The sequence below is a fragment of the Anastrepha obliqua genome, chromosome 1 (genome assembly GCF_027943255.1).
Source record: "Anastrepha obliqua isolate idAnaObli1 chromosome 1, idAnaObli1_1.0, whole genome shotgun sequence".
Lineage (NCBI taxonomy): Eukaryota > Metazoa > Arthropoda > Insecta > Diptera > Tephritidae > Anastrepha > Anastrepha obliqua.
Window position 1 is genome coordinate 3,948,856 of NC_072892.1, and position 27,977 is coordinate 3,976,832.

General features: G+C 35.0%; 1 protein-coding gene across 2 annotated transcripts in view; it reads left to right on the forward strand.

Moving 5' to 3' along the window:
• LOC129241891 (A disintegrin and metalloproteinase with thrombospondin motifs 9) overlaps window positions 1-27,977 on the forward strand; it is a 127,418-nt gene that overhangs the window by 16,602 nt on the left and 82,839 nt on the right. The gene's annotated exons all lie outside the window — the stretch shown is intronic.

Here is a 27,977-nt window from a genome sequence, read left to right on the forward strand (position 1 = left end):
AATTCTTTTTTTAAATTATTCAAAAACAAAATTGAATGATATATTTTGTGCCACCTTGTATAAACGCTTATATAAATATATTCCGTGCACTTAATCTAATCAAGTTAACCCGAAAGGTCGCAAAGGTCGAAAAAAAGATTTTCATGACTCAAAATATATATATTTTTTTTTATTTATTAGAAATAATATTCAAAAAACAAAATTAGATGATTATTTTTACGCCATATTTAAAAATAATAACTGGATATTCTTTCACTCTAAAAGCACCATATTATCAATTTGTTTGGAGTTTCCCTATTTACCAAGCAGATTTTTGGACTCCCTTTGATATAAAAAAAGTTATTGGTATAAAGCACAAATCTTACTGAAAATCGTTGTATTTCCTCTGAAATTTTACAATGTATTTGTTTTTACTTTTTCTACTTAATGAATATTCTTGGCTTGTGTGGCTTAGAGGGTCGACCAAATTATTGTCTCGATAGGCGTAGACTCGAAAGAGTTCAATTAAGCTAATCTTGAATCAGCAAAACTGTCGTAACTAAAAATAATTCAATAAGAAGTATGTAAAAATTTTATCAGAAGAGTCATAATTCAATAAGTCGGAAAAGCAATCTTTATACTGTATTGTATTATGACTATGTAAGACTTCGCTTACTTGAGAACCCGCTTAATAATATTGCCGACTTTGATATTCGACGTCAAAACATCTCAAAACATGTCATATAGATTTCAGTATAATTTTTCAGAAAAGAACTTATTCGCTCATGATGAGTGCCAATCTTTTTGGGCCCGCAGCATAATTCTTTAAATCTTGCCTTCTTTTCCTCTTTTTTGATTGTCTTTACCATCCATCAAGTGCTGACTCTAGTGCTGCTGACACTCTAAAACACGCTCATATACATATAAATATGTTCACCTGTACATAGATAGTTTTGTGTGCCTCTAGGAATGTGTACTTATAGTATGTGTATTTATATGTATATATGGTCGTCTTCTGCCTATATAGGAAGTTGCTGTAGGAGTGCATCAACTTCAAAAATCAAGCAAGAAAGTGAAAGTTGAGGTTCGCTTCAGTTGAAAATAGTGATAGTTAAAACTCAGTGGGCGTTTAACTTGTTGTAACTCACAACTGAATTGAGCAAACAAGAAACAGCAAAGGAATATTATAGTGTGAAATGTCACCTTGACAACGAACTTCAACTTCAAATTGTTTGATCGATACTTTATGACATAATGATCACTACAGCTATCTACGGAGAAAATAATGGATTTCTTTTTCCCCAAGCTAATATAGTAAATTTTATAACTCTTATGAAAGAATAGTACTGCATCTTGATGTGTAGTATTCTTCCTTTTTTTGGAGCATTTCAAGTTCTACCTAATAATGCGTTTCCCCTTTACCTGAAATTGCTTCATATGTGCCTCGTACGAAATTATGTAGTTCACAATACAAAATTCCTTAGCTGAATTACCTCATCTGGGAATTTCTTTCTTTTTACTTAAATTATTTTACTTTGAATTCTCTTCCAGATTGCTTACAAATAGCCAAAAGTCCCTCACTTTTCTTGCCCCACTGTGTGCACCGCATTCACCCGCTCGCTGTCACTAAGTCTACTGCCGCTACTAATTTATTTTTAAACACTTTTATTTTTACAATTAAATTTATTTTTCTATTTTCTTTTGCTGGCGAGAACTCAACTTTTTTCTCTTTCATTTAATACAGTTATGTACATACACAAATATTTACAGCTATGTATAAAACTACAGATAGCAATGGACAAATAAAATACACAATAATAGCTCTGATATTTGGCCATTTATCTGTCTGTCGGTCTGTATGCCCGTCTGCTTTCCAACAGTCTGTCTGCATGACCAAAATACAAGAAATAAATAAGCGAATTTGTTAACGAAAATTTACGTTGAAATTTATTATGGCAAGGCAGGTATAGCTCCTCTTTTTTATGTTGAGTGTTTTGGACCAGGCAAAAGGGCGAGAGCGAAACTTTAGACCTTATAATTCTATACATTTCCTTACTTTTGTTTGTCCCAGTTCAATGAATGCGTCGAAAACGTTTCCAAATGTAAATGGCAAGAGCCTAAAATTTCGTATTTGTGAATTTCCTGCAACTTTGGATAGATAAATTGCTGCTCAAAATCAGTAAATAAAAAACAATTATTTAAAGTCATCTGAATTTCCTGCGTCCGAGTAGAGTTAGCAGAGCCAACTTAGAAGTTAAGCCTAGTTATGGGGTAATTTTTTTATAAAATTTAATTAAATTCATTTAAGCAATTTTTTCAGCCTCCTACATGACGAACTGAAAGTATGACTTATTCTGTGACTTATTTTCGCAAAATTTTGATTTAATCTGCTGATATGTGAAGATCCTAAAGTACGGCGCAAATTAATCATCGAATTTTGTTTTTGAGTAACTTTTTAACTAAAAAAAATAGATTTTGAATAACGGAAATTTTTATTTTGACCCTTACGCGCTCCATTGCTTGCCTGTTAGTATACTGCTGTTGTTTAGTTCACTAGTGTCAAATATGATAGTCGAACTATACCATTTGTAAAAACTATAAAACTTTTGTTAGGGCGATTATGTTTTCTCCACCTTGTTTGTTTTTGTGTAATGGACTAATTTCTTTCAAAAAATGCTGCTTGGAACGCCATTTACTTTACAGAGCCATGAATGTCGATATTTTATCGGCTTTGGAAATATGAGCTTATTGTAATATCAGCTGGCTTGGTAATGTTTATTGGTCGCCTCAGAGGTCCAATTAGACCATCTGGGACTTTGCTTTGTAGATTATCGCTTGAGGTTAATATTAATAGATCCAATCCAAAAATGAACGAGGATATCAGACGAGCTGTTGACGTGAGAGAACCGCGTGCTATTTCCCAGCTCGCCACCACGGCTTTGAAAATTTGAATTGAATTGGTGCCTTCAAGGCTATGCGAGGCAGGTGTATTGAATGAAATTATATTCCACAATCCATAAAAAAATTTAATCTTTACAATAAAGCTAAAATTAATGAAAAATACTGAATTATGTTTTTAAGGAATTTTAAAAAGAAGGCAGCCGATGGCCCACCCGTTATGCTCGTATACATCAAATATGAACTAAAAAGTCATTAAGGCAATAAATACAACAAATAATAATCAATTAGTACCCAGCTAAGAATACGGACAGACAAATAGTGTGGTAAACATCAATCGATCATCCAAAGGAAAAAAATCTTTCAAACTTCATTAAATTTATTTGCATTTCATTTGAATCAAATTCACTATTAATATATTATCTAAAATTAAAACTCAAAAAACATCCTAAATGCGCATATTATATCATATTTCACATACCACAAATTCACTCGAGCATAGTGAGTGCATGCGGCTGAATGCGCCACCTCAAACAGCGTGGCAACGCCATTTATGGTCTTCCGCCAAAGCCGCGCCGATTACGAAATGCTCACTTAAACACGTTGATGGATGGAAATTAAAATGGTTAATCGGCTGCTGCGTGACCCCAAACGACGCAAGGAAGATATATTTTTAAGTGTTTTTGACAATTGCGGCGGTAGCGATGTTCTTTCGGTATTTTCTTTTCATTTCATTTCATTTAATAATTATTTTGCTTGCCTGGCTTTTTATGTTTGAAGAGTATTTCGAATGCAGTGTCGTTTGTCATAAGGCGAAACCTCGGCGCCAATTTCATAAACTGTCTGTTGCACACAAAAATAAGAAAAATAAAATGAAGAAGAAGTGTAGAAGAAGGAGAAGAGGAAGAAAACAGTGTGACAAAGAAGCGGGGGTATTGAGCTGCGGCGCCACATCAATCAGCAAGATAATTAAATATATGCATACAAATGTATTAAATGTGGGAAAAACTCATAGTTGTATGTGTTTCATGTGTGTGTATGCACAAATGAAAAAGGCCATAGTCATATTTACAATTGTAAAAAGTCTATAAATAAGTGGTCGGTTGTGAAAGCTCACGTACGCTTTTATTTAAATTATTATTATTATTTTTTCCATTCTTAACCAGCGCAAAGGCTATTTGTACGAGTATTGTCGCATTGCAATGCTTATTATTTATAATGAAACTGACTTAATAAACATTTGTTTTTTATTTTTTAATTCAAGTGAGGTTTCCGATGAGTTGCCAAGTGCATTTGAGGAGAGAAAATGTTGGGATAATGAGTTCGATAAAATGCTTGTTGACAATTCTGCGATAGATGGCTTTGAAGTCAAATATATTTTTAGCTCTACATACATATGAGTAAAAAACATGCCTACTACATGCATACATATATACATATCTAAAATTTTGAATTTTTTTTTCATGAGAGTTGCACTCAAAAACTGCAAGCAAATTTTAATGTTTTTATTTAGATTTTTTAAATAATTTGAAAACTTTGTGATTGTAGATGGTTGGCAGGGTGCTGTCATTATCTGTAATTCAAAAGGTTTATATAAGAAAAGTAAATAGCGCTACATGGGTGCCGACGCAAAGGTATTTGATTACACTTTGATCGAAACTTTTGCCAGCGTTGCCAACTAGTTTTCTTATTTTTATTGTTAAAGTATAACCTTGCAACACTATGCAATGAAGAACTACGTTATATGCATTTTAAAAGTATTCAAAATATTATAAAACAAATTTTTTGTGGCGTTGCTACGTAAGTTTTATTTTAAAAATTTAAATTTATTCCACAATTGAGTAAAATAATGGTGTATGGTTAATGAACGTAAGGTGGTTCAATCCCAAACATTTTGATTGGCGTTGCTACATAATTTTGTCGTTGCGATATGAGTACCCAATGTAATGTATTGAAAATCAGCTGAATCTCGCGACTTTGCTTGCGTATGCATTTAATTTATTTAAAACTGGGAATGCACCTTTATTTATTTAAATTTTGCTAATTGTTGCCAGCGCTTCTTCTCTTAAGTGAGCTACACCTATCTCTTTTTACACGATAAATAAGTTCCCAAAAAATTCGTATAATAAGAGAATTAGGTGAAAACAATATTAAAAAATTATTTTTATAGTTCATTTAAGAATTTTTTTCGTGCTTACATGTTTTAATTCATTTAATGTATTATAAGAAATAAATTATAAAAAATCTTACTGTATTTGCTCTATGAGATTCAAGAAAAATTCATAACATATTGAAAATGGTGTTAAAACAAAACGATGAATGTAAAAAAAAGGTTTTTTATCTTTTTAACTCGTGTTAAGCCGAATTCTTTCCAAAAGAGAATTAGGTGCAGTTATTTATAATTGGTTCTCTTTTAAGTAAATAAAATAATAAAAAACAAAAAAAAATTAAAAACAAAACTTTCCAATAAATCTCTAAAGTCTGAGAGATGTACATATTTTATGTTTTGTGAGAAATTCACTTCTTTTTGGCTTAAAAAGTAAGTGGCAATACTATTAAAAATATTATACTTAATTTAAATCTCTTTAACTATAATTTTCTTGAAATCCACATCGGCGGTCGCCATAGCCGCCCATATCCTAACGTCTATTTAAATAGTGTTTTTAATGGAAATTTTTTGTAATTTGGTGACAACCCCATTTAAAAATATAGGTAATATCGGCTTAAAGCTGTCCTTGCATTTGCATTAATAAACACATATATAAGCGTTTGTGTATATATTTTTTTTTTGTAATTATATAATATATATTTGTTAGCAATTGCTTAATTTAAAAACAGGTGGCAACACCAGCTATACATATTTTTTTATTATTAAGAGTTCGATGGCAATGACATACAGAAAAAATTTTAAATGAAACTTGTCCATTTTTTCAAAACTGTATCAAATGTAACCTCTAGTTAAATTACGTTATTATTAAAAAAATGTTTATTCGATGGCAACCCCGTTTATACGTTTTATGCCTGTGTCTATAATATTGATTTCTCATATTTGCCTGGATACCCGTGTTGTAATACTTATGTAAAATAAATTAACTTTTTTTTAATACAAAAAGGAAACATCACCCTGCCTAAATAGGCTTTCCAACTTTAACTAAAGTGTATTTTTATGTGGTGTTCCAACCTGATCCTCACAACGGCAACTATATATTCAGCTGTATCAAATATGTATTAGCATGTGGATACCATGTGAATCTTCGAAACAAAAAGATCTTCGCAAGGTGATAGAAGCAGAGGTTGAACGAGAAAAATATGGAGAGATGGCATAGAAGAGGACATACGATATAGGTATGGTATATCTGTTGTCAAAAGAAAAGCTGAAGACCTATTTTCATGGAGCCGAATTATAACGGAAGGAATGGTTCCCCTCGAACTGCGCTGCTTTGATGATAATAATGTGGGCACCACAAACAAAAGCTTATTATTAATAAAAAAGGTCTTGCTACCAAGTTTCTAATTCAGAAAGTATAGCAAATTCCCTCAATCTATAAAATATTATATTACTTCTGCTCACATAAATACAAACAAATAAGAATTTGAAAATATTTTAAAGTACATGCGAGAAAAACCTGATTAATTAATGCAATTTATTTTTCGTACATGGAAGTGAAGACGTGGGCACCAGCTGGTCGTGACAATATTTGAGCACATATGCCTTTGATGACGCATCTGACAAGTGAAATACCTGGGCTGGAAAGTTTTAATGCAATAATCACTAAGCGCATCATCATTATCGCTATTACGAATACGCGGATTTTTAAAAAATTCTAATTATTTTCCAATTTTACCTAGATTATATCAAGTACCAAAACAATATCAGCTCTTACGTCAAGCAAGCATTTTTATATCGATGACCTACTGTGATGTGGTCAATCTGATTACCGGTACGACTTTTGCGTTAAAATCCCCAATAGCTGTTAATTGGCTGTAGAAGTCGTCTTTTTGACTCTCGGTCGCCCCGTTCACTGGGTTTAAAATGTACCCACATCAATCTGTTGGATACAGGAGTCCAAACCAGCCTAATGACTTTACCTCCTGCTTTAGAAGAAGAAAATATCCCGACTCGTGCTTACTACCATAAGGTTTGTCGAAGCACAAGAAAATAGAATTTCGATTAGTAGAGAGCCAGTCTGCTTTAGTCCACTTAAACTGAGGATTTTTGACGCAACGTGCTCCGATAGCAGCTAAAAGAAAAAATCAAGTAAATAGGCTGGATCATCTATACAGAGTGTAGTCTAATATTCCAAACGAACGGATTATTTCTACCACTCGGGGCTTTTGGAATAGTCTTATCTTTATCATTCCGTTGATGAGTCAGAAAATTTAATTTCGAAAATTTTAATTTCTCCAAAGCTCCATACAGCGTTTCGCTATGACTTGCAGCACCAGTGAACTGTCAATCACCATTATTTTCTCCTTTTTTGGCGTATGTGCACAAGTTGTGGGCTAAAGCAAAGCTGCCACATGCATAGTTTGACGTTAATGCCACCCGAGGCGGCGTATAAATCGATTTCAACTGCCACATAAATTAACTGCAAAAGCTCACATCGATTTGTTGTTAGTATTATATTTTTCTTTTTAATTAAAAATGTTGTTTTCTGTTTGTTCCCAGTATCATCATCTCCCATTACAAGTGGCCGTCACAACTGGCTAATCTCTCTCGATTACTTTCAATTTCCGCCGAAATTGCCGTCGACGCCTGAGCCAATGGGAGTCGCTTACTTCGACGTCAACCAGCGGCCGTTGCTTGACGTACGCTGTGTAGCCAGTGAAGCTCATAAAAATTCACAAATGCTGCCATTACATTTTTATGTGTACGAAATTAGTTTTTTTAGTTTATTTTATTTTATTTCATTTTAGTTTTATTTCAATTTATTTACTACATTTTTTGTGTGTTCAATTTCTGCCTTTTCTGCTTGAGTGCATTGACCGTCGCGCACGCGCTTCGGTGCTTTTGCCTTTGTTGCTGCCTGTGTTTGCGCGCTTTTGTTGTTGTAGCTTTGACGCATCGCGCACATTTTTGGCAGTATCGCATGTCATACTCGTACAGGCCTACTTACAAATGTATTTGTGTGTGTATTTGGCAGGCGGTAGTAAGACTTGCCGTCGACACTCCCAACTAGCAGACGCTTAATTCAGCAGCACTCACTCGCTGACAAGCGGCACACCCACCTAAATAATTTAGTTTCAGTTTTTGGGGAACTCACATTTCCCCAAAAAACAGCAAAAACAAAAAAAAAACGAAAAAAAAAACTTCCACTTAATTAGATAGCATAGAAATTTCCTCAAAGCGTTGCTAATTGAACGCCGGAGATCGTTTTAGGCGCGCTTTATTACTATTGTGCTACAATTAGTGGCAATAATTTTTATTGATGTTGATACGCTCATATGCCTTTAACACGCACTGGTGAATATAGCAGCGTCAAGCCAGTTTGAAAGTGAAAAAAGTTTAAAAAGCAAAGCAACAATTATTGGAAAACTTTTGTTGAAAGCAGCACACGAAGTTCCTTCTGAAAATTGTGGAAGAGCAAAGGTTGCAGGTCGAGTTCCTATCAACACACCTAGGCTTTCTAATTCGTTATTTGACGTCTACTTCTCTTAGTATTGGTTTTGGAGAGCAACACCCACCTCACACTTATCTCATTTTACAATTTCAAAATTATTCTGTAGCGGATACGCATCCCGTAGTGCATATAATGGTGGATTTCCAAAAAGCGTCTGTGTAGCTTTACCTTTACCTTTCAAGAAGTGCTTGTATGGCAAGCTTCCGCCGGGTGTTCAGAAATTACACTTCAACAGCGTACATTATTTATTTACTTCTAGAAAACAAGGTTTCTGCCTGCTTCGGTTCATTGCACGCCTACTGGATGACCGTATTTCGCATATCTACGGCTCCACTCTTCACCCTGTAAACTTGAAAGAAAAGTCCACTTAATCTCCACCTGGACCCTTTTGACGTCAAATTTCCTGTATTTGTTATACTGATGTATTTGCCAAAGATACAATTACAACAGGCGAGAGTACTCAGTACTTTTTACTGTTAAAGTTTTGCATATTTTTCAGTATTCATGCAAGGTCTGAGTTCCCACACTGCTGATTGCAAAGAATTGGCAACTTTTGAACGGGAACACTACATCACTTAGATGGGTCTATCATAACCCACATAGATGGAAAAGGGTGCTGGTAGGGCAGCAGCATAGTACACGTGGAAGTGAATATTCTAAGAATTGATGATTGCACTGGATAGAAATTAACCTAAAGAAAGTTAATAGCTAAAACTTCAAGGCTCAAAATGGAGCGGCACATTGGGATAGAAATTTCGAAAGGTGCTTAGACCCACTCCAAGTAGAAGGGCTAGGTGATGATACATACAATTTTGAGTAGTCTTGTATGCCATTTAAAATAATAAAATTTTGGCAAAATGAATCATCGAATTTTGTTTTAGAATATTTTTTTTATTAAATTAAACATAAATGATTTTGATTGATGAAAATCTAATTTTGTTTTTGCATAACTTTTTATGATAAAAAAATAATTTTGGCCTTTACCCGTATCATTACTTGTCTGTTTGTATACTGCAATTTTCTAGTTCACAAGTGTCAAATATGATTGACGTAAGACGCCATTTGCAAAACTTATAAATCTTCCGGTAGGGTGAATAATTTTGTGCCACCCTCTAGTTATTTCTTACTTTCCCTTTTTCTTTTGCACTGCTTGAAGTCATGCGCTGTAATTTCCGCCCATATATTTTTTTTATTATTCCTGCGAACATTAGATTCTTTTAACATATCGATTTAGAAAAAACTGCAATTAAAAAATAAAAAAAATAATTTTCCGAAAACTGTTTAATCGTAAAACTTTATTCGTAAAAGCGATGAAAACATTGTTGAAAAAGTTGAAAGTTTAAGAAAAAATATTCATTGGAAAATTTTTCGTAAACAAGAACTCTGTAATAAAACCTAATACATCAAGAGAAACCATATCTTAATATCTTAGGTTAGGTTGAAGTGGTTTTCCTCTATGGGACCTACTCAGGCTCATAGCCCATTGTGATACCGCGTAGGGAACTTGTTCTTATCTCTGCTAAAGCCAAAGTGTACTTTTTAAACATTTTTGAATATCCCTGATTTCCATAGTACTGAGATCTTCCAATTCGTTAAAAAACTGCCTACTTAAAATGGTAAATCTGAGAATAAATTTGTGAATATATATATAATTGGCGCGTACACCCTTTTTGGATGTTTGGCCGAGTTCCTCCTCGTATTTGTGGTGTGCGCCTTGATTTTGTTCCACAAATGGAGGGACCTACAGTTTCAAGCCGACTCCGAATAGCAGATATTTTTATGAGGAGCTTTTTCATGGCAGAAATACACTCGGAGGTTTGCCATTGCCTGCAGAGGGGCGACCGCTATTAGAAAACTGTTTTTCTTAACTTTGGTGTTTTCACCGAGATTCGAACCGACGTTCTCTCTGTGAATTCCGAATGGTAGTCGCGCACCAACCCATTCGGCTACGGCGGCCACTTAATTTGTGAATACGCTAAATAAGAATGTGTTTCGTTATAAAGCGATTTTTGCAAAAAGGAAAATTACCCAAAAACAAAAAAAAAACAAAATTGTTGAATATTAAGAAAAAATAATGAATTTTTTTTAATTTGAAATAAAATTTTTTTTAAGTTCAAAATTTTATTTTTAAAATTAAAAAAAAAAATTGTAAAAAATTTATTTAAAAAAAAAATTATTTAATTTTTTATTTTATTTATAATATTTTTTTTTTCAATTTTATGAACATATTTTTTTAACTTTCCAGCAATTTTTTCGTTGTAATTCTCAAATTATTTGGTAAAACGCACTTTTTTGCTATTTTTTTTAAGCAATAAAATTGCAATGCATCGAAAAAACTCTAGGTGTGTTGTCATGCAGAATGCATTTATAAAAATTTTAGTTGCGTTTTTGTTGCTCAAATTTTTTCAACAAGGTATTTTAACGAAATAAATCAGCACAAAAATAGAGAAGTCAATACACTCTCACAACTTGAAAGAAGAACTTTACGACGTCTGAAGAGAAACCGACCAATTGACCTATTAAATTAAATATTAATTCTCGTATACTAAACTAACTGTATATATAAAATGTAATTCTTTTCCTAAAAAATAATAGCTGTATTCGTCTTGGCACTGGCCATGATGAAATATATTTAATAATTTTCCTAACTAATTGTCAAAAAATGTACTAGATGTCAGTATGACAGATGTATGATTAATGTAGGAATAAAAAAAAAAAAACAAAAAAAAAAAAATGTTAGCTAAATAATTCATTAAATTTTTTCTTAAATTTTTTTTTTAATTTTATGATTGTTTTTTTCTTAACTTTCAAGAAATTTTTCGTAGTAATTTTCAACGTATTTTCTAAAATGCACCGTTTTTACATATTGTAATGAGATGCACGAATTATTTAGCAATATTTATTTAGAGGTTTACATAAAACGATATTAATATTGTCACAGAAAAAAGAAGAAACAGAATAATAAGTAATAATAATTAGATGACACGCATAGTGTTGCCAGAAATAACTTCAACACGCCCTCTCAATATGCGGATCATCTAAGCAGTTAAACCAAGTCCAGTACGACATCTTTCGTGATTTACTCGTGCTAATGGTTTTGTCATCACATCCGCAAGCATCTCATGCGTTGATATGTGTGCCAATGTGAATAACCCTTTACTGACGCATTCTCGAACAAAGTGGTGCTTTATGTCGATGTGTTTGGTCCTCGCATGATAAACTGGATCACTCGCCAAACATTGCGCGCCTCTATTATCCACATATATTGTAATATCAGTAAACTCTTTAGTGCCAATCTCGAGTAAGAGGCTACGTAGATAAACTGCCTCTTTAGCTGCTTCTGCCAAACTAACATATTCGGCTTCTGTTGACGAAAGTGCGACAGTACGTTGTTTTTGTGATTTCCAGCTAATGGCTGCATTGCTGAGCAAATATGCATAGCCCGTATAAGAACGACGATCATTTGTGCATCCACCCCAGTCAGCATCGGTGTAACCTATAAGCGGAAGGGCTGTCCTTTGATACACCAAACCTTTATCAGCCGTGCCAGCAAGATACCTTAAGACACGTTTAACCGCATTCCAGTGCGCTTTCGAAGGATCATTTACGAACTGCGCCAATCTTGCCACCGTATTAGCTATGTCGGGTCTTGTGGCAACGGACAAATACATAAGAGCCCCAATTATTTCCCTATATGGATAGGTTTTATCAAGCTTCTCGCAAGATTTATCAAAAACCGTATTACATTCTGACGGCGTAGCTACTGGGTTACACTCACCCATGCCGTATTGTCTCAATAGTTCTAATATGTAACCCATTTGCTTCAAAATAATTACACCATTCTCTTGATGAATCTCTAATCCAAGACAATAGTTGGCTTTACCGACATCTTTAATGTCGAAATCATTTAAAAGTTGCTGCTTAAATTTGTGAATTATATTTGGTTCACGTGACGCTATTAGTAAATCGTCCACATATACCAACAACAAAACTAAATTTGTATCGAATTCTCCATAGAATAAACATGGTTCATTCTTTGTGGCTCGTAATCCCATACTTAAAACCTTCAACTTAAGTTTGGAGTACCACTGCCGTCCAGCTTGCTTTAGGCCGTATAGTGCTCTCTTAAGTCGACAGGCGTTGCCACCATTACTTAAATCGTTCAGCATTTTGAATGATTTTCTACCAATTTCACCCTTCTTATCATTATTTAATATAATTCGTTGCAACGCGCACATATGATTTTATGCTCTTTTGACAACCATACCCGATAACCCTTCTTATCTCGTGGATATCCCACAAACACGCCTTCAAATGACCTGGGAGCAAGTTTACTTTTTGAAGCTACTTTATCTAGTACCATCACCTTAGATCCAAATGTCCTAAAGTACTTCACATTGGGCTTCACTTTGTTCAAACACTCATAAGGCGTCTTCCCTTGTAAACTTCTCGATGGACATCTGTTCCTTATATGACAAGCAGTCGCCACAGCTTCTGACCAAAAACTTCTACGCAGACCGGATTGCAACAAAAGACATCTAGTCATGTCCAGCAATGTCCTATTCATCCTCTCTGCAATACCGTTTTGCTGAGGTGTACGAGGGATGCTCAGTCGACGTGCAATGCCCAAATCTGAAAGATACTTATCAAAATCATTATTTACATACTCACGCCCATTATCGGACTGCAAACACTTTATTTTTAATCCTGTTTGCCTTTCCATGAATTGCTGATACATCTTAAAAGCTTCAAAGACACCAGACTTCTCACGCAATAAGTATATTTCGCACCACCTGGTGCAGTCATCTATGAAGGTAACGAAATATCTTGCTTTGGAAAATGACTGTTCCCTAAACGGTCCAACAACGTCCGAATGCACTATGTTCAAAGGCTTTGAACAAGGTACTCTGCCCTTATTAAAAGGAAGTGCAGACATTTTACCGGCCACACATACTTCGCACTGTGACAATTGCTTAACGTCGCCAAAATCTGATAAAGGAACGACACCATCATGCATTAACCTTGATAAATCTGCCGCGTTTAGATGACCCAAACGACAGTGCCACTTCAACAGTTCGGAGCACTTCGTTTGAGCAGCCGCGCACTCGCTGTTCTCACGAACAAAGTATAAATCGCCCTTGCGATCTGCAATCAAAGTTGTAACGCCACTTGCATTACATACATAAGCACCTTCTTTGGAAAATGTCACTCTGTGTCCTTTATCGGTAATTTTTGCCACCGAAATTAAATTCGTACGCAACTCGGGCACAAACAACGTGTTCTGAAACTCAATATGCCGCTGACCATTTTCACTTGACACTGACAACTTCACCACGCCTTTGCCTTTAACATCTGCACAAGCCTGACTTGCCAAATTGAGCTTCGCTTTTGACGTATTTTCCATCGTTTTAAAATTATATTCATCACCACACAGGTGCGCCGTACATCCACTGTCTAACACCCATCCGCGCTTTAATCGTTTAGTACTCACACCAAATGTCCCGTCTGTTGTCCCAGAATGGCATGCAACATACGCAGTGCTGCCAGAATCTTCCAAGCTAAAATTGCTAGATTTTTGAAGAAAAATTGCTAAAAGTTGCTAAAAATTTTCTGAAAATTGCTAGAAAAATTGCTAAGCCATTAAAATCTTAATTTTCAACAAATGTACATATTTATTTAATGAAACGTAGAAATTATTACTGAAAACACTTAAAAATAAAAAAAAAAAACCAAACAATTTACATTTAAAATTCATTACTTAATCAATTTATAAACTAAATCAGTCTTAAACTAAAGGATACTTAAAATATTGTCTAGCTCGTCAGCTTCACATACATCAGAATATTTTTCACTGCTTGTTATTTGACTCAAATATTCATTTGGCAGGACATAATTATGGCAACATTTGCCATGTCTTTCTAGTCCATATCTGTAATAATATTCGAAGTTAAATATGTTCCATTTGTATTTTGGTGAAAATTATTTGATAAAAGCAAGCTTTTTACAGCATCTGCTATGGAAATGGCGTCTCCAGCATCGATTTGCTCGAGTCCTAGAAACGTTGATACTAATATACATCCCATTTACTCTTACTGAAGTAACAAATAGCAACTCCTTAAGATTTAACAATATTTACAATTACATATTAATTAACATAAATACATGTATATACAAGCTAATATTTACTTAGAGAAAAAGCTTACCAAGAATTTTTTCGACGCTGATGTCAGTAGACTCGTCCAATAGAAGACTAAAACCTGAGTCTCCGATGTCGCTTCTTAAATCGCTAATAAAATGCATTGCCAGTACATTTTTAATGATGTAGGTGCACTTCGTTCTGCCTAGTTTTATATTTGCAGCAGCTTTGCAAGCTGAAAACTGCTCAACACACAACTTCGACAAATGATCACTTGTCGCAATCGCTGAGTGTTTGGCAATATGCAGACATAGTGCTGCTTCCTGCTCCTGCGTTTTGGTCGACTTTGGAACGAAATGCAACTTATTTTTCTGGGTACATGAGCCCATCACAGCTACATGTTTTTTTGAGGCAGCGTGGTGGCGAATGTCAAAAAGCTTTGCCCCTATTGAGGATTTGCAGTAGGCACAATATGCTCGCGTTGGATCAGTGCAATCCTTGCGAATCCATTGCTTAAACTCCTCGTCTTGAAGCCAGGCATCACGAAAATTTTGCTTGTAGACTTTTGGCATTTTGATCGCTTTGCTATCACCAAACAAATTCAAAGAGTTACCATACACAATAAAGTTGTTCATATAAACGAACCACTGAAATAAATACATGTTCCGATATCTTTGCGAACCGCTTTCATCGTAATTTGTGCAATCGATGACAAAAAGGTATAAAAAATGAAAAAACTCTGAAGAAAAATATAAAATTTGCGTTTTTTATAACAAAATTGCTAAAATTGCTAAGAAAAAATAAAAAGTTGCTAGATTTGTGGCTAATAGCATTTTATAAAGAAAAGTTGCAAATTTTTTTAAAAGTTGCCAGATCTAGCAACTAAATTGCTAAACTGGCAGCACTGAACATACGTATCGTCAACACTATATGCTAAACTTTTGGAATTTCTACCGCCTTCATTCTTTGAAGGGCATACGCTGATCTTGTGCCCTAGTACACCACACTTGAAACATCTTATTTCCTTTTTACTTTTAGAAAAATGTTTACGAGCATTTTCACGTGACTTAACAGTCATTGCTATTACTGTAGTGCTCGATGACTGCTGACGTGCTTCGCTCTCTTCCATTATTTTTACTTTAAGCACTTCAGCGGTTGGAAGTGAATCACGTGACTCAATTGCACAACGAAAATTCTCATAACTAGACGGCAAGCCGTATAGCAGCATAATTGAAAGAAGATCTCCATTTATCTGCACGCTCATGCTCTCCAATTTGTCTACGGCATCAAAAAATTTCGCGATATGCTCTTTCACATCTTCGCCTTCCGTCAACTTCTGTAGCATTAGCTGCTTCAGTAACGTTGCCTTTCGCGCCGGACCTTTTGACGCATAAATCGACTCCAATTTGACCCATACTTCTCGTGATGTCTCACATCCACGTACCTGTTTCAATTCAGACGGATGTATAGCCAAAATCAAATCAGCTTTAGCTTTACGGTCATTTTTCAACCATGTGCTTCTCGCAGCAGGCTCGGTTTCTGACGGTATCGCCACATGACCACTTACATATTCCCAAAGATCATTCTTGACCAGCAATGCTTCTACTTGCATGCTCCAAGTATCGAAGTTCTCCTTCGACAACAACTCGATCTGGGATGAGCTGGATGCAGAACTCGAGGCCATCACGCTAAATGTATCGCTATAATTGTATGCGTCGATTTGATTCACCAAACTTTGAGTTTTCTTGAAAATATTACGCATGAACAAACTATAAGACTAGATACGATTTATTTTGGACATCTGGGCCCATAACCTAATGAGATGCACGAATTATTTAGCAATATTTATTCAGAGGTTTACATAAAACGATATTAATATTGTCACAGAAAAAAGAAGAAACAGAATAATAAGTAATAATAGATGACACGCATAGTGTTGCCAGAAATAACTTCAACATATTATTTTTAATTAAAACTTTTTTTTTTTAATTAATAAAAATGTCAATACATCGAAAAAATTCTTTGCGTGCTGCCATGCACAATGCATTTGTACGAATATTAGATTTTTTTTAGAAGAATGCGTTTTTAGCACGAAAACTGACTGAGAGAGAAAACATATCGACAAAGACTGCGCTAAAAGTCTGAAATTCAAAATGAAGAATTTTTTTTTTTACTTTTTTTCTGTTACTGAATACTAAGTTATCTTTTAGGGGAAAAAATAGATTTTTTGAAGTGACCTAACTCCTTAAGTTGATAGTTGGGGGTTTTTGATAGTTTTATATACAAGTGATATATTTTTTTTTTTTTTTTTGCAGATAAGGAGGTTTAAAATACCTAATGGCATCAAAAATATGCCCGAAGACTAAAAAATTCCCCCCGTTTGGAACCGTCGCCCATGCAGGGGTTGCTTTCGCATTCCTTCAGAGTGCCGTTCCATCTTCGTCATTACAAAGTCTATGCTTGTGTGCCTGCAACCAGTTCCACAGGCGATATAATAATAACCAATCATTTAGAAACATTACTCCCTTATAATTCTATTCCACCAGCATCTCACTAAAAATATGCGCTGAATATACTATAAAATCGGTTCCGTTCGTACTCTTCTTAAGCATGTATCGCTATAATTGTATGCGTCGATTTGATTCACCAAACTTTGAGTTTTCTTGAAAATATTACGCATGAACAAACTATAAGACTAGATACGATTTATTTTGGACATCTGGGCCCATAACCTAATGAGATGCACGAATTATTTAGCAATATTTATTCAGAGGTTTACATAAAACGATATTAATATTGTCACAGAAAAAAGAAGAAACAGAATAATAAGTAATAATAGATGACACGCATAGTGTTGCCAGAAATAACTTCAACATATTATTTTTAATTAAAACTTTTTTTTTTTAATTAATAAAAATGTCAATACATCGAAAAAATTCTTTGCGTGCTGCCATGCACAATGCATTTGTACGAATATTAGATTTTTTTTAGAAGAATGCGTTTTTAGCACGAAAACTGACTGAGAGAGAAAACATATCGACAAAGACTGCGCTAAAAGTCTGAAATTCAAAATGAAGAATTTTTTTTTTTTACTTTTTTTCTGTTACTGAATACTAAGTTATCTTTTAGGGGAAAAAATAGATTTTTTGAAGTGACCTAACTCCTTAAGTTGATAGTTGGGGGTTTTTGATAGTTTTATATACAAGTGATATATATTTTTTTTTTTTTTTTGCAGATAAGGAGGTTTAAAATACCTAATGGCATCAAAAATATGCCCGAAGACTAAAAAATTCCCCCCGTTTGGAACCGTCGCCCATGCAGGGGTTGCTTTCGCATTCCTTCAGAGTGCCGTTCCATCTTCGTCATTACAAAGTCTATGCTTGTGTGCCTGCAACCAGTTCCACAGGCGATATAATAATAACCAATCATTTAGAAACATTACTCCCTTATAATTCTATTCCACCAGCATCTCACTAAAAATATGCGCTGAATATACTATAAAATCGGTTCCGTTCGTACTCTTCTTAAGCATATTTTTCCATTTCTCTCATCATCACCTCGGTCAATGACCCATGCATTGTTTTCAATCACAATATTTGTAAGCAAAAATAATTTCAATTAGTTGTTCCATTTAAAATGACAAAAATGCTCGATTCCCTTCCCACCCCATCATATGCCTTTGCTCTTATACCTGCTCTTACCCCTTCTTCTCGCCAACATTCAGTTCATGTCGCTTCTATCTTTGTAAGCTTTCATTGAAGCATTACAAAATTTTCAACAATTTTAATTTACATAAAGTTACAGCAAAAAATCATCACATTTGCCTTTCAATGCATTCATTAGCATGAACTTTAGCATTCGCATGTGGCTGCGAGTGTGTGTGTGTGCGTCGGTGTATTAGACCAAAGTCAAAGCAAAAATGCTTGCAAAAATGCATTTGGCGACTCATAAAGGAGGGAATGTGATTTGCTGCCAAAAGGAAACGCCAACTAATACAGTGGAGATATTTGCGTTTTCACCTCAGCTGCAAGCAGTTGAATGCAGCTGCTATTCCTATTTTTTGCTTCCCACCTAAGGTTACTAGGCGACCAATGGTTGCCAGCCAGTTGTGGGTGTTCGTTTGACACCTGTGGCGGAAATTTGATGATCTTCGCCAGGAAATAAATTTAAATATTTGCCGCATTACAATATTTATACAGATGCATTTATTATATAATCTTCACAGTATTAGATAATTTGGATTGTTCTACTAAATAATTGACGCAACATTTAAGTGCATAATTAAAATTAGTAGATAGTTTTGCACATCATTCTACAAGTTTCATGGCGTAGTCAATTGCGGTTGCAATGAAGCAATTAAAAATTTTAATTACTACTGAAATATTTCTCTTACATACATACATACATACATACATATGTACTTATGTATATCAAAGTGTGAAAAACTGTGGGGTAAAACAAGTTGGGCGAGATAATAAAGCAAAAAGTGGTGAGCTTGAATTTAATAAAATCAATTTGAACTCGTTCTCTTAATATAAGTACTCGAATATCTACTATACATTTTCGAAATATAATGTTTAGTGACACCGATTTGCAAAGATTTGCGAAGACCAAAATTTATTGTCCCACTTTCAGAGCGGCGCCCGAAATGGCACGAATCGGCTAGTTACTAGAGAAGAGATGATGAATATTTGATTATGATGACGAGGCTTATGAACAAAGTTAGCAGTGGGTGAAAAAATGTGGGGAGCGACAACGGAAACAATAAATTCCTAGTCGCGATTGGAAACAGTCTCGATAGTTTTTTTGTCGATATTAGCGACATCTTTCATCGTTAATATCTTCTAGCGGGAGAGTGATTGTATAGTTCTATGTTAGTGTGCTGGAGTGTCTTGAGAGCTGCAGCGTTTTGGAGCAGCTTGAGTTTGCACCATCTACAGCCTTTTTCAATAGGTGCGCTTCGACTTTTTTTTCGATAGGGAGGGCGAACGACGCAATATTTTTTATTTTTCGCTTGTCATTTGTAAACTTCATTAGTATACATTTCATCATGGAACGCTACACACTTGAGCAACGATTGCAAATCGTGCAAATTATTTATGAAAATAATCGTTCTGTTGCTGCTACTTTAATCCAGATTTTTTCCAAAAAATCATCTTCAGTGATGAAGCTCACTTTTGGCTCAATGGCTTTGTCAACAAGCAAAATATGCGTTACTGGGCAGAAAGCAATCCACACGTGATTCATGAGGCACCGTTGCATCCCGAAAAAATCACTGTTTGGTGCGGTTTACATGCCGGCGGCGTAATTGGCCCATATTTTTTCGTTGACGAGAACGATCGCCACGTTACTGTGAATGGAAATCGATACCGCGACATGATAAACGATTATTTTTGGCCGCAATTGAATGGTATGGACTTAGACGACATGTGGTTTTAACAGGACGGGCCACAAGCCACACAGCACACGCTACAATTGATTTGTTGAAGAGTAAGTTCGATGAGCGCATTATTTCCAGAAATTGACCGGTCGAATGGCCACCGCGCTCGTGTGATTTGACGCCTCTAGACTATTTTCTTCGGGGTTATGTGAAGTCATTGGTCTACAGTAACAAGCCGGCGACGATTTGTGAGCTCAGAGCCAATATTGAACGCGAAATTGCTGGAACTTCGGCCGATTTATGCAAAAGAGTGGTCGAAAATTGGGTTCAACGATTGGACTTCGTAAAACGTGCACGCGGTGGTCATGCAAAAGAAATCGAATTTCATACTTAAATGTATATGTTCAAACTCGATAATAAAAAAAAATTAGTTAAAAAAGTCAAACCGTTTGTGTTTTATTCAAAAAAAAGTTGAAGCGCTCTTACTGAAAAACGCTTTACTTCTCCTACTCAACTGGGACAGGGCTTAAAAATTGTAAATAGGGCCACACATCTTACGTAAAATTTTTCTATCGAATACTCCCAAACCTTTCTCATCTGGTTTAAAATGATTAGTGTTTTGTTGATGGTCAGTTTGGTTCTTCAAGAGAGAGCTCTACTTTTCAATTGCTTACTGAGCTCAAAGTAACAACTGTTGGCAAGAGTCATTCTCCGTTAGATCTCCAGGCTGTTGTTATTTCTGTTGTTAATGCTGGTCCCAAAGTAGACAAAGTCCTTCAAAGCTTCGAAATTATTTGACATATTACCCTAAACGCGAAGACCACTTGTGTGTTGTCAGTAGGTACTTCGTTTTGCGCTCATTCACCGCAAGATCTACGTAAGATCTTTGTTACCCTCCGGGTTAGTGAGGAGTACCGCGTACAGTGGAACAGCGAGTTGTATGAGCTATATTGGGACATGAATATAGTTAAACGTATAAAAATACAGCGACCATGTCACCCGTATGAAAGAAGGTGCTGCAGCCAGACGAATTTACGACATGGTACTTCAAAAAGTAAGATGTGGAAGACGAAGACCGCATCTCCGTTAGAGAGATCAAGTGCTGTAGGACCTGCCATCACTCGAGATTTCCTACTTACACCAACGAGCTCAGGACAGAAACAGCTGGCGCGCTATTTTGAATTCTGCGATAACTGACACATGGTTGCAGCGCCACATAAGAAAAATTAGAAATAAGGGCTAATGCTGAAAACAGTGAAGCCCGTAAACGCAATTCCGACACAGCTGTTTCAATCAAACTAATGAGTACCCCATGTAAACGAAAAGTTCCTTCCTTCCGTATCGTAGTACCGTAGATTTTATTTCACGATTATTAAAAAAATTCCGTAATTCCGACCCAGCTGATTGCTCTCTCACCACACAGTGTTGCCAAGCAGTACATTTCGAATTTATTTACCAAATAAACTTAGAAAAATTATAATTTTTGTTAAAATAGCTTAAAAATACTGTTGAATAATGTTAATTACAGATAAATGAACTATTTGCATTTGTTGGTTTTTGGCTTTGGTTTATTAAACAATGAAAAATTGTAACTGATAACGCGGACGTGTGAAAAAGTGTGTAAGCAAAAATATCAATGGCAACGTTGTGTAGATACAACCAAACACATACACACACAAACCGATGTATTGTGTAAATATGTAATTAAAAGAACGCAGTTGTTCTCGGGGGTGAGTTTTTGTGCACGGTAAGGGCATGCGGTAAGGGATTCCGTGCGGTCTTCACTGTTTTCAGCATAAGGAATCAACACGTTATACGTGTTGTCTGCGCACAAAGAGAATTCAATGAGATCTCGAATTTCTCTCATGAATTTCTTAGCTTTTTTTTTAGTTTATTCATTTATCCGTAGTAATTTAAGCTCATATTAGCTCTAAATGGTCTGTAAAAACTATTATTATATTTTAGATTTGAAATAAATGAAATATGACGGAAGAGTTGATATCTTAACCTTCTGCAGGGAACTTCTAAGGCAACATTTTGTGTGTGCGTTGTTTACCAATAAAAAGAAGATGCTTTCAAAGACACTTTCATCTGACACTCAGGCGGCAATCAATGTCTTAGACCCGGTGATGATGAGCTCGCAACTAGCCAGAGAATGCCTTACTTCTATTTCGGCCGAATTTGGATACTTTGCTTAACTTGAATGGGTATCAGATCTCAGAGTTATAGCAGAAAACTGTATGGCTCATGAATTGATGGGGCGGGACATTCTTGAGTTGGTCACTCCAAGCAAAGAGTAAGTGTGGGCTAACTTGTCCTACTGTGGTATGCCCCTCAGTTCGTGGAGTGCTAGAGCTGGATGAGCTTTCACACTTACAAGGCTGTAAAGTGCTTTTGGTCCCGAATGTATCGGGTATGCTCAGGGGTAACTCTAATCCTTCTCTCAACAGTGGTAACTTAAACAAACAATGTGGTACTCGTATTTAAATCCATTCGATTGTAATCAACATAACTTCGAGTCACTTCTATGGAGTCCATTCGGGGGATGAAGAAAATAAATTACCTCAGCGTCTTTGTCTTAGCTGCCTGGCTTTAGGGTAAAATTCAGGCAGTTGAGCGCTCACTTTTTAACTACACTCGAGCTATAAGAATTGGATATTCGATATTTTCAACACGCAAGACACATTTGCCATTATTCAGTGTGATGAAAGATGTATATTTTTAAGAAAAGTGGCATAAATTTTGGCGAAAAAAGGTTTGAACATTTAAATTTTTAAGTTTAATTTTCTCTTTTTATTTGAAAAAAAAAAATGTTGTAGTTAAAAATTGTATCCCTATTTTACGTTGATATTCTTCACTTTTTTTGTTCTTCACTCCTTTTATTCCTAACTCCTTTTATTCTTCACAGAAAAATACGTCGTATATATGTATGTGTTTATTCAGTTCGGTTTTTACTTTTTTCTTCTTTTATAAAAACATCATAATTCGTGGCGACCTCATTAAGTCGGCAATAAAATTTAATCATACAAATTTTCATACTAAAAAAATTATGCAATTAATGAAGGACTTAGTGAACGCTCAAAACTCGGTCTTGGTCAAATGAAACATAAACATTTTACGACTATTAAATTTTTTCTGATATATTTTTGTGTTATTTTCTTGGACGTACTTAAGTCTCGTTGCACTCATGCTGTATTTGGGATTAAGTAATAAAAAGTTGCAATTGAATAAATCAGTCTCGGCAGATAAGCTCAGACAATGCGGAATTTTAATTATTTATAAATGCATTTAAATCATTTTTATTATCAATTAAAATGTAGTTAATGACAGTTGATAAATGCGCTGAAATGAATTTATTGAAATAAATATATCATAAAATAAACATAAAGATGCATTTAACAGGGGAAGTAAATACATTTTAATGCAGTATGGAAGTGAAGCTACTCGTAAGCAGTAGGGAGATGGATGAAAATGAAAAAGAAAAAATTAATACACTTTTTCATTAAGAATCTCAGTATTTATTTATTTAATCTTTGAGGCAGAAAACAACGACGTTTTAATATTTCGGTTTTTTTTTGTTGCGAAAAACTGGACTTTTTATTTTTGGGCCACTCAAATGCGGCTTGAATTTTTCTGGTTAGTGGCTCTAAATTCTGATCCACAACAAATATATATGTATCAGAACATACTCTTCATTTTAGAGACTAGTACAAACTTCACAGCTGTGATATATCACCAGCAACATGCATTTGGCTTGCTGTGAATTATCAAATGATTATCAAATGAGAGGAAACGTCAGATTTATGAACATCGCAGAATTCTGGTAAGCAGAAAATCGTAAATTTTGGTACGAAAAATGTTTTTAAATAAATTAATACAAAAAAAAAATTGCTTGCCCTTTGGGAAGGCTTTCCGCTTAAAAAGCCATATCTTCGGAGTATTTGAAGTCAGACAATACACTCGCAAACGAACTGTCAATTTTCACTCAATTTTAAATGTCATATGGGTTTTAAATCACCACAGTCTTGTGCAGACCATTGCTTCCACGCTGCTATAAAGTAGTGGGAGTGGTAGTAGTAGTAGAGCCAGATCACCCACTTCTTTTATGTATTATGTTTTCTTCCACTGGGGTTTCCCACTTCGTGGGGTACCCAATCTCTCGTTTCATCGCTAAAAGGATTCAAGTTGGGAGATTGACATTAAGAGGTGAAATACATCATGTCTCAAGATCAGTATTCAAGTTGCACACTGTACTGTCCTCTATGAAATCATGCATTTTAAATAGATATCGAAAATGTTGCTGGCAAGCTGCGCGGTGTTTTCACGGTGTACTCAGTGTACTATTGTACTTTGCCGTGAGTGCATACGAAATGTCATGAATAGTATTTGATGGTTTTTTTTAGCAAAAGTTTTCTTTCTATGCTGTTTTACATCATAAATTAGATAGTCGACACAGGGTAAAAATTAGACATCTTACATCATCTTTAGTTATTGCTATTTTCCTACTTCCTCTCCTGTAAAATACTACAAATTTTGCTGAAGTCATTCAGCATTTGAAAGTGATCTGTATTTATAGAACGTATTTTTACTTTCTTTTTCTAACTGAAAATATTTTTATTTTTTGCAGGTTCGTAATTATGAAATTCAGCCAAATTCTATGCTATGAATACTAAATGCGTGAGTACTTTGAGAATTATATTATATGTACCTATGTCCGCGCCATGACGATTAAGGTCACTGGGTGCTCCATCCTTCGACAGCCTAGGACAGTGCGCCTATTGGAGGTCTCATAATGGTATAAGAATGGCCTTGGCATGGGGGAGTGCCAGAGTAATACATCAACCGTTTCACCTACCTACCTTCAAGTTGGCTTAAATTTAATCAAATTTTGTCTTTGAATAACTTTTCTTAAACTAATAATAAAAAAATCAAAATGATTTGGAGTGATGGTAATCTATTTTGACCCTTACCCCCTCCATTGCTCGCCTGTTTGTACCCTGCAGCTGTCTGATTAACGAGTGTCAAATATTTTTAAAAATCATAAATCTTCCGATTGGGTGATTAATTTTGTGCCACCTTGTACATAAATTTAAGCTTTAGTTTAGCTAGTTTGCATTAATTGACTTAAGTCGTCAATGTTAAATGCTTCTGAAAAAATTTAAAATACAATTTTGCCTTAATTGTTCTATCCGTACTTCCAGTGCTCAAATGAACATTTAATATGTCGTGGTACGAAAATTATAAAAATGAAAAATAAATATTTAAACTATCGATGTAATACTTTACAGAGTTAATTATTGTTGAAGCTGAATGATAAATGAAAAAAATGTGGAAAAAATCACATAAATATAAAAGCAGCAAGAGAAGAATAAATTAAAGTGATTAAAAAGCAATAATTCACATTAACAAGAAGTCAAAACCGACAGGCGATGAATGAAAAAAAAAAACAAGTGGACGTGAAAGGAGGTAGGCAGAGGAGGGGCAACACTAATTGACAGGCACAAGAAATAGACGGAAATATAATACAATGACAGGCATATAAGCGCAACTGCAGATGACTAACGCCTAAAGAGAGGAGGTGCGGAGGTGCGGAGTTGGAGGTGGGAGAGCAGTGGCACGCAGTGAATGACTGTTGTATTAATGAAGAATGAAGAATAGTTTTCAATATAAGAAAAAATAGTGAAGGAGAAGTAATGTAAGGAGCATGAAGTGAAAGGCAGCGGGTGGCTGATATTGTGCATGCGATATGAACAGATGTGCGCATGTGTATGTATGCCTATAGTCTTGATAGTTTGCCTATAAAGCACCTCTTCGACTTAATTTAAAATTTGTTAGCCTTCACAAATCGGACGGACACGCACAAAATATGGTAGGTAAATTATATGGCTAATAGCAATTACTGGCTTAAATGGCGATAATGAGCGAATAAACAGCGTAGCTGGAGTAGAACACTTAAGTAATAGAAAAAAAGGGTATGGAGCAACAATTGTCTTAACAGAATACGATTACATACACCCCCTTATGTGCAATTGTGTATGCAAATACTTAATAGAAATATTAAATAACAGGAAGAAAAATTTGTCTAATTGCCTGGCAATGAAATTACTCATACCCCAATGAGTCTTACTGTGATTTTTTTTCATTTTGCTCTTCAAAATAATGCCTCATAAATCAAAAAATTCAATTTAGTCATATGGAAGAAGGAAGGAAATGTCTTTTAAATACTTTTTTAAAAAAGTAAGAAATAAATGCAAAGCAAAAAATTGCCAAAAATTGCGATGTCAAGCCAATGAGCCACAAAAGTTTGACAAACGCATAAATCATTGATACGTAAAGGGGCACCGACAGTCAAAATACACAGGAAAAATAAAAAATAAAAAAAAAAACAAGAAATCAGCGGGGTGAATGAAATTTGCGTATGCGCAATGGTTCATAGCTGCGCAAGTCATTGACTGTGCGACCCATTGACAGAGCTTTGCATGCAAAAATGTAAGAAAAAATTAGACAAAATTCAAATTGTCAGTCAGGCGTCGCTCTGGCACGTTTCGGAATGTCAACGAAAGTTGATGATCTTTGCAAATATTTTAATTATATTTTTTACGCACTTTTAAGTGCAGCGCAGAAATTTAAAATTTCGGCTTAAAGGAGTAACACTAGCAGCACTTGGATTTCCGAGGGATCGATTCTTTTGATTTTTCTTTAGGATGAAAAATTACTTGAACATCGTTGCATGTATTTTACAATGGCATAAATTCATTTTAATTGCAGATGTAGGTATAACAGTTTTATTATTGTTTGTAACTTGTTTTTATTGACAATTCACTAGTAACTTTTTATGATTGAAAATAAAGCGAGTTTTAAGAAACAAATGGTGCGTTTCGGAAAATGTACACCCACCCTACATAATATAAAATGTATGCTTCTTTACTCTATGAGAAAACTGCACGTCCGGGAATGAGTTTTAAAAGAAGCTCATTCGAAAATTGACTACTTCATGGCTTATTCGAAACGTCGAGCAACAATGTTCAAACTTTAATAAACCATTTAAAAACAGAGACGAATCTGTATACCGTTCCCATGGCAGTCGGTTATACGTTACTGGAATGGCCAGGATTTATACCCGGTCAAGGGCTGTCACTCCAGCAGCATTCCTATGTGTGTGGGGAATATTTATGCTGCTACAAAAACAAGAGCCGAATCTTGTTCCATACTTTTAAAATGAAACGTCAAACGTAGCCAAACGAATTGAGAGCGAGTGGTGTTGTTATCCCACGAAGTGGAAAATATAGAGATGGGTCCATCTGCAAACGGCTACTTTGTTCTTATCGAATTTGAGAAGTGAATCGGTGAATAATTTGTTAAATTAAAAAAAGAAAAATCGTGGGAAATCGCGAATGTTAATAAAACCACCTAATGGAAGTTTATTCTCATGCCTTCCCTTCTATGTATTGTATTATTCTTGGCTTTCCACTTACTTCCACTTATTCTTCCTCTTCCACTTCTTTTCGTTTGTTCATTTTCGGTACTGACGTCACACGTCTGGGACGGCTCAATCGTGTGTTCTATCATTCTGGTTGTTATTTATTTATTTAATGTAATTTAATTTAATTTATTTTTTTTTGCGGAAGAGGGGGTTTAAAATGCCAATGCATCATCGTAGCTGCCGTCGCAGCAATGGTATGTCTAGAGACTAAAAAAACTTTTTATTTTAATTTTTTGTATGATTTTTCTTGTTTTATTTTATTTTTATTTTTTTTCTCCTTGGTTGGTTGGTTGGTTTAAGGGTGACCCCGCATCGGAGTGCCACATAGACCGCAAGTTGGGTCCGTTGTGTTGTCCTAGAGCTCATTATATTATATGATTTCCCCACCTAACCGAGATTTTTGTCCAAGATATTAATTCGTTTCGAGAATTTAATGAGAGATTCAATTTTCAGGTCCGAGAGTATTGAAAGATTGTCAAT